Genomic DNA, 9,618 nt, shown 5'->3' on the forward strand with positions numbered 1-9,618 from the left:
AATACATGGAATAGAATAGATGGAATACAATAGATAGACAGAATAGAATAGATAAGTAGAATAGAATAGAATAAAATAGATAGAATAGAATATGATGGATAGAATAGATATAATAGAAAAGATAGAATAGAATAGGATAGATAGAATAAATAGAATTGAATAGGATATAGAATAGAATAGATAAAATAGAATAGGATAACTAGAATAGAATAGGATAGATGGAATAGAATAGATAGAATTGGTAGAATAGAATAGGATATACACAATAAATAAAATAGAATAGAATAGAATATATAGTATAGAATGGATAGAATAGACTAGATAGAATAGTATAGAATAGAAAAGAATATATATACAGAATGGAATAGATAGAATAGAATAGATTGAATAGAATACATGGAATAGAAGAGATAGAATAGAATAGATGGAATAGAAGAGATAAATTAAATAGAATAGATAGAAGAAAATAGACAGAATAGAATAGAACAGATAGATAGAATAGAATGGATAGAATAGAATAAATGGATAGGATAGAATGGACAGACAGAATAGAATAGTTAGATGGAATAGAAGATAGAATAGAATAGATGGAATAGAAGAGATAAATGAAATAGAATAGATAGAATAGAATTGATAGAAGAAAATAGATAGAATAAAATAAAATAGATAGATAGAATAAAATAAAATGCATAGAATGGATAGAATATATATATAGAATGGATAGAATAGAATAGATAGATAGATAGATAGATAGATAGATAGACAAGATAGTTAGACAGCATAGATAGAATAGATAGATAGAATAGATTAGAATAGTTAGATAGAATAGATAGATAGATAGATAGATAGATAGATAGAATTGATGGATAGGATGGATAGATAGTTAAATAAGATAGATAGATGGATAGATAGATAGATAGATAGATAGATAGATAGATAGATAGATAGATAGATAGATAGATAGATAGATAGATAGATAGATAGATAGATAGATAGATAGATAGATAGGTAGGATAGATAGAATAGGTTAGGTTGCATAGGATAGATAGAATAAATAGAATAGAATAGACAGAATAGAATAGATAGAATAGAGATTGAATAGAATAGTTAGAATAGATTTGATAGATAGAATAGGATAGAATAGATAGATTAAATAGATAGAATAGAATAAGCTAGATAGAATAGAATAGGAAAATAGAATAGAATAGGATAGAATAGATAGAATGGAATACATAAAATGGAATAGATAGATTAGAATAGATGGAATAGAATAGATGGAATAGAAGAGAAATGGAATAGAATTGATAGAAGAGAATAGATAGAATAGAATAGATAGAATAGAATCTATAGATTAGGATAGATAGAAAGAGGAGGAAGAGGAGAAAGTAGAGCTGGAATAGAGAACAGAACATATGGTAAATATAGTAAAATGTGAGAGGAAAATGCAGGACAAAGAATTGACAAAATTAGATGAGAAACTATTGGAGAAAATAAAGGAACAGTAGAAAGAAAAATAGAAGAAGAATAGAGGATAAAAAGGTGAAAGTAGATGGAAAGTAGAGGAGAAAATATTGTTGAAAATAGAGAGAAAAGGAGACGAGAAGGAGGAGGAGAAAGAGATGAAAAAGGAGGATGAGGAGGAGGTGGAGGGGAAGGAGAATTATGAGTAGAAGGAGGAGGATGAGGGGCTGATAATTATAAGAATAAGGATAAGATAGAGATGCAGAAGTAGAAGTAGGAGGAGGAGAAGGAGAAGGAAAAGGAGAAAATTCTGAAAATATGAGAAAATAGACGAAAGATAGGGATAAAGTGATTTGAAAACAGAGGAAATAGAGTGTAATTTGAGAGGGAAAGGAAAATAGAAGGAAAACTGCAATGGAAATACAGGACAAAAGAAGAAATGTAGAGGAAAAAAGAGGAGTAAATTGAGGCCAAATAGAGGAGAAATTAGAGCTAAAATAGAGAAGGGAATAGATGGTAAATATAGTAAAATTTGAGGGGAAAATTCAGGACAAAGATTTGACAAAATTAAAGGAGAAACTAGTGTATAATATAAAGGAAAAATAGAGAGAAAATAGAGGGAGAATAGAGGATAGAAATGGTGAAAATAGAGGAGAAAATAGAGAGAAAAGGAGACGAGAAGGAGGAGAAGAAGGAGAAAGAGGATGAGGAGGGGAAGAGAGGAGTAGGAGATTTAGAAGGAGGACGAGGGGGAGGAGGAGAGGGAGAAGGAGGAGGCGGAGCAGGATAATTATAAGAATAACGATAAGGAGATGGAGAAAGAGGGGGAGGAGAAGGAGATGGAGAAGGAGAAGGAGAAAATTGTGAAAATATGAGAAAATAGACGAAAGATAGGGAAAAAGTGGTTTGAAAATAGAGAAAATAGAGTGTAATTTGAGAAGGAAAGGAAGATAGTTGGAAAAATGCAATGAAAATACAGGACAAATGACGAAATATAGAGGGAAAGAGAGGAGTAAATTGAGGCCAAATAGAGGAGAGAGTAGAGCTAAAATAGAGAAGAGAATAGATGGTAAATATAGTAAAATTTGAGGGGAAAATCCAGGACAAAGAATTGACAAAATTAGACGAGAAACTAGTGGAGAAAATAAAGGAAAAGTAGAGAGAAAAGTAGAGGGAGAACAGAGGATATAAGTGGTGAAAATAGAGGGAAAATAGAGGAGAAAATAGTGTTGAAAATCGAGAAAAAGAGAGAAGAAAATACTGGAGAAAATAAAGGGAAAATAGAGAGGAAGTAGCGTGAAAATGGAGGATAAAATGAGAATATACAGAGAAAATAGAGGTGAAATTAGAGAAAATAAAGAAGTTAGGCAGAAAATAGAGAATATAAATGAATAACTAGAAGGAAAATAGAATAGAAAGTAGATGAGAAACTAGAGGGAAATAGATAAGGAATAGAGGAAAAATATAGGTGGAAGTAAAGGAGAAAAAGTGGGGATATGGACGAAAAATAGGGGAAAACTATAGGGAAGAATAGAGACGTCAGGAGACAAAATATAGGGAAAATAGAGGAGCAAATAGACGCAAAACAGAGGAGAAAACAGAGACGAGACAATAGAGGGGGAGAAAATGAAGGGAAAGTACAGGAAAATTGAGGAGAAAATTTAAAGAAGTTAGACGTGAAAATATAGGGAAAATAGAGAGATTAAGCGAAGACAATCCAGGGAAAATAGAGGAGAAAGTAGGGTAGAAAATAAAGATGAAAATAGAGACAAAATAGAGGAGAAATAGAGGTGTAAGTAGTGAAGGAAATACAAGTAAAATAGGTGGAAATTAGAGGGAAAATAGAGATAATTTAACAGCGAAAAAAGAAAGAAAACTATAGGCGAAATAGAGGAATAATTTGGGAAAAATACAGGGGAAAATAGAATCATAATAGAGAAGAAAATGGGGGGAAAATACTGGAGATAATGGAGGGAAAGTAAGTGAAATTACACGGGAAGATAGGTGGCAAATAGAGGAAAATTAGAGAAGTAGAGGAGAATAGAGACGGATAATAGAATGAAAAATAGGTGAGAAAATAGGTGTGTTATGGAGGAGACTATAGAAGGAAAATTGAGAAAATATAGGTTAAAATAGAGGATAATATAGAGCAAAAATAGACGACACAGAGGAGGGATATTAGAGAGGTAGAGTGGGAAGTAGAGGAACAAGAGTAAAAAAAGGAGAGCATAAAGGAGAAAATAGTGGGAAAATGAAGAGGAAACAGACGAAAAAATGTAGGGAATTTACGAGGTAAGTAGAAGGATATTAGAGGAGAAAAATGGAAAATAGAGGGACAATAGAGCGGATAATACATTGGAAGATGGGGATAATAGAGGGAAAACAAGTGAAAAAATAGAGGGAAAATAGTGGAGAATATAGGAGGAAAATGGACAGAAAATAGAGTTGAAAACAGATAAGAAAACATACGGATATTAGATAAAAAAAGATAAAATAAAAAAGATAAAATAAAAAAGAAAATAAAGAGAAATACAGGGGGAAATGGAGAGAAAGTAGATGAGAATAACAACAGACGGAAAATAGAGCAGAAAAGAGAAGAATTATAGAGGAAATAGAGGGAAAATAGAGGATAAAATGAAAGGTAAGTAGAGAGGCAATAAAACAGAAATTTGAGGAAAGATAGAAGAAAAAGTACAGGGAATATGGAGGAGAAAATAGAGGAGGAAATAGAGATTAAAATAGAGGGAATATAGAGGAGAAAATGGAGGGACAACAGACTTGAAAATAGAAGACAAATAAAGGAGAAAATAGGGGGATATATAGGGACAAAAGAGAAGAAAATATAGGAAATATAGAGGAGAAAGTAGAGAGACAATAGAGAAAATAGATGGGAAAATAGAGACATAATAGGAGAGAAAATAGAGAGCAAATAGAGGAGAAAGTGCTGGAAAATAGTGGGGTGAATAATAATAATAATAATAATAATAATAATAATAATAATAATAATAAGAATAATCTCTTCCGCCCAGCCAGACTAATTTTAATCTAATACAATTGGCTCACTCTAGTTATTACATTAATACCTAGACCGTAAAACAACATAAGAACAAATTAAAATAAGGTAAATAAAATTAACTTAGATAAAATTAAAATGAATTGAAATAAAATAAATTAAATTGAAATAAATTATATTAAAGTAAATTAAAGTAAAATAAATTAGATAAAATTAAAATAAATTGGAGGAAAATAAATTAAAATATAGTAAAAATATATAAATTAAAATAAACTGGAATATAACAAAATAAATTAAATTAAAATTAAATAACATTAAATAAATGGAACTAAATTAAATTAAACTAAATTAATTAAAATGAATTAAATTAAAATAAATTATAATAAAATAAACTGAAGTAACTTAAAATAAATGAATTTAAGTTCTAAAAATTATAATAACATATATTTAAAAAATTAAAATAAATTAAATATAAGTAAAAAAAATTAACTTAAAATATAATAACATTAAAAATATAGTACATAAAAAATTAACTTCAGAAAAAGTATAACCTTAAACCAGCGGTTCTAAAAGTGTGCTCAGGGGCTCCGTTCGCGGCAGTTATGAAGATGTAAAAAGTGACGAACTCCATGCAGTTCAGACAAATTTTACCTCATGTAAAGACAAATAACGAGAATGCACTGGAAGAGTCGTACTTGGTTAGTCATGACCTGGCTCTTGCTGGTAAACCTCACACCCTTGCTGAAGCTAATAAAACCACTATTAGTGAAGTGCATGTTGGATGGAAAAACTACAAACTTAATCTCCAGTGTGCCTTATCGAATAACACTGTGCGTAATCGAATCCAGGATCTATCAAGCGATGTTAAAAATACCGTAATTTCCCGTATCAGTCAAAGGAAATTTTCGCTACAATTTGACGAATCCACGGAAGTTGCCGGATTAAGCTGTGTTAATGACGTTTATGCGGTACCAATTTTCAGGTTCTTTTCATGAAGATATTTTGTTCCGCAAGCCACTGTCATCTTATGCAAGCGGTACTGAATTTTTTTTCCCAGATAGATGTCTTCTTCATTGAAAACTCGATACCGTGAGATAATTTCATTGAAGTATGCACAGATGACGCAACGGCCATGGTAAGTACTGTTGCTGGCGCTGTTACAAGGATCAAGAAAGCTTCACAAAAATTGCACAAGTAGTCATTGTGTACTACACCGGCACGCCCACGCAACGAAAAAAAATGTTAGCGTTATTAAAGCAGGTACTAGACAAGGCCGTCAAATTTATAAACTTTGTTAAGGTGTGACATTTGATGTGTAGGCTACTCATTGTTATTAGACACATAAGTGCGATGGTTGTCGCGTGGTAAAGCTTGTCTCGTTTACTTGAAATTCGAACGTTTCTTCACTTTTGAATTACCAAAACAGTTTGCTAGCAGATTATTTGAATGATCAGGAATGGTTGTGCAAATTATGTTACTTGGCAGACATATTTTAAAAAATGAACGAATTCAGCACATGCATACACGGGAAACGAAGACTAGCCTATATTCAGTGCTAATGAGCAATGACATAAATGCCACGGCGAAGAAAGTGAAAGCGTTCTACATAGAAGGCGTCGAGAATAATGATCTGACATGTTTCTCATTGACTTCAAACTTTAAGCTTATAGAAGAAAATAACATAAATGACTCATTCATACAAAAAAAAAATCTTGACAAACTGCTTCAATTCAAAATATGAATTCATACTTTCCTAGAGACACTCAGGCATCGATTCGAAATAAATATGAGTGAATTGTAGATCCATTTTCAGTGAAGTCAAAATCAGCAGCCCTCACTGCGGCAGAATATGAGGCCCTTATAGTCATGGTTTCTGACGGCCACTGTCAGGCACTTTCTGAATTTTGGGCTCAGTTAGGGGAGGATCTTTCGATATTAAGTTCAAAAGCTAAACTGTTCTTACAGTTTTTGGTACTACGTACCTCTGTGAAACGGCCTTTCGAGGTACACGGCTACAAAACAAAATATCGAGCTCGTTTGGACGCTTAAGACGATGTGCGTCTTCAACTAACTTCTGTGACACCGGGCATTGACAAACTCTGCAGCAAGAAACAGGAACTTCGGGTGTACATGTAATATTGTAACATTTTTTTTTAATATCTTAACTAGTTGTTATATCATTTTGTAAATTTAAATAATATTGTCTCCAGTTCTTTTTTTACTATTGTTTTCTTTTATTAATATATGTACCTTATTATTCATACTTCCGTATACGTTTCGTGTGTAGTATGCTTCGTAGAACATAGATAGAACTAAACACTAAACTTTTTGGGTTCCACGAGAAACTTTTGCTTCAAAAAGGGCTCCGTGGGTGAAAAAGTTTGGGAACTGCTGGACTATAGCAATGACTGAAACGTGAAACTAAAAACTAATACTCAAATCTGAGTGCACATTTCTCTATATTATTATTCAAACAACATGAAAGTGAATGAAAGTAAAAGTAAATAATGAAAGTTAGATAAGTAATATTAGTGAGACAATAATAAACATTGGTAAGAAATAATAATAATAATAATAATAATAATAATAATAATAATAATAATAATAATAATATGAGATAAGTTAAATATTTATTCTGTGATATATATAAAACCATTAAACTTTGAGAAACTTGAAACAGATATTATTGTTAAGCAGAATTGAAGTAAAATAGCGAAGAAAATAGACGGAGAATGGAGGAAAATCAGATTATAAAATAGAGGGATAATGGAGGAGAAAATAGACTATAAATGGAGGGATGATAGAGTAGAAAATAGAGATAAAATAGATAAGAAAATAGAGGAGGAATGTATGGAAAACTGAGGGGATGCAAAATCTAGAAGAAATTGGATGCAAAATAGAGAAAATAGAGTGAAAGAGAGGGATAATAGAGGAGAAAATAGAGGGAAAATGGAGTAGCAAAACAGAGAGCTAATGGAAGAGAAAATAAAGGGGAAATTAGAGAAATAATAGAGGAGAAAATAGATGGAAATTAGACAAGAAAATAGACAATAAAATTGGGGAAAATAGACAAAATTCAGAGCAAATACATGGAAATTAGACGAGAAAATAGAAGGATAATAGTGAGAAAATAAAGACAATATAGTCAAGTAAATAGAACGAAAGTATTGGAGAAAATAGCGGAATAGTAGTGGGAAAATAAAGGGGAAAACATCAATATTTCATTAATTCAATTTATTAGGCCATTAGACATACAGTAATAGACTTAGTCACAGATACATTGAAAAACATGCGATACATTCGAAAAACACAAACACAAACATAATTAAAACAATATAAACACGAAATATTTTGAAACTTCAAAAATTAATGAAATCACTTCACACTTAATGTACTAATTGTAACTAAATGTAATTAAATGTATTTATTGAAAAACAACTCCATGCTAATCTTTGTTAAAAAAAACTCACCAACAGAGCAAAAAGGATTATTTAATAACCAATTATAAAATCTTGTTTAAAGCTACAGATTGGTAACTTATAATATTAACTGGAGGAGACACTAGAGGCTTAATAGAGAAGGAAAATGAAGAGAAAATAGAGGGATATTAGAGGAAAAAATAGCGAAGAATAAATAGGGAAAATAGAGGAGATTATAGAGTAGAAACTAGAGGGATAATAGAGGAGAAAATAAAGGAAAAATAGATGAGAAAATGGGGGATAACAGATGACAAAATATAGGGAAAGTGGAGGAGAATATAGAGGAATAATGGATGCGAAATTAGAGTGGAAAATAGAAAGATAATAGAGGAGAAAATATATGGGAAAATAAACGAGCAAATACAGGAAAAATAGAGGGAAATTAGAGGAGATTATAGAATGATAACTGGGGAGAAAATAGAGAGAAAACGGAGGGGATAATAGAGGAAAAATAGACAAGAAAATAAAGGGAAAATAGAGGAGACGATAGAGTGAAAATAGACGAAAGTATAAAGAGAAACTAGAGGATAAGTAGAGGAGAAAATAGAGGGGAAAATCGAGGAGATCAGAGCAGAAACTAGGAGGAAGGCAAGGAAAGAATAGAGGGAAACTAGAAGAAAAAATAACATGGAAATAGAGAACAATACAAAGGGATAGTAGGAGAGAAAGTGGAGGGAAAAGAGTAGTAGAGAAAATAGAGGGGAAATAGAGGGATAATAGCGGAGAAAATAGAAGAGAAATTGAGAGAAGACAAAGGAGAAAATAGAGGCAAAAAATCAGTGAGAAAATAGAGGAGAAAAAAGAAGGAACATACAATGTAATTGGAGAGAAAATAGTGGGAACATAGGTGAGAAAATAGAGGGACAATAGAGAGAAAGTAGAGGAGAAATAGAGAGGTAAATAGATGTACAACTGAGGAGAATATTGAGGGATAATATAGAAGAAAATAGAGGAATAATAGAGCAGAAGATAGAGGGACAGTGGAGGAAAAAAGTAGAGGACAAAGCAGATCGAAAATAAAGGAGAAAATAGGGGAATAATTAAAAGAAAAGAGAAAAATACAGGGAAAATAGAGGAGATAATAGAGAAAAATATAAGGAAAATAGAGGAGAAAATAGACAAAAAATTAAAGGATCAAATAGAGGGTGAAGATGGGAGAAATAGAGGGTTAATAGAGTAGAACATATTGAAAAAATACAGGAAAAAAATATTGGAAAAATAAAGGAGAAAATAGAGAGGAAGTAGAGGAAGAGTAGAGGAGAAATAGAGAGAAAATATAAAACAATATAGAAGGATAATAGAGGGGAAAATAGAAAAATTGAGGAGTAAATATAGGGATAACAGAGAATAAAATAGACGGGACAATAAAGAGATAATAGAGTGGAAATAGAGAAAAATAAAGAATATAAGAGATAAATAAAAGGAAAATAAAGGCAAAATAGGGGGAAATTAGTGGAGAATATGAGGAAAGAAGAATAATCGAAACGAAAACAGAGAAAATCTAATCGAGAAAATGGCGGAGTACTAGAGGAAAAAGTAGGGGGAAAGTGGAGGGATAAAGGACGAAAAATTAGAGGTAAAATAGGGGAGAAAATAGTGGGAAATTAGAGCAGAAAATAGAGGGATAATAGAAGAAAAGATAAATAAAAGAAAAATGAGAAGATG

This window comes from Periplaneta americana, chromosome 9 (assembly GCF_040183065.1).
Source record: "Periplaneta americana isolate PAMFEO1 chromosome 9, P.americana_PAMFEO1_priV1, whole genome shotgun sequence".
Lineage (NCBI taxonomy): Eukaryota > Metazoa > Arthropoda > Insecta > Blattodea > Blattidae > Periplaneta > Periplaneta americana.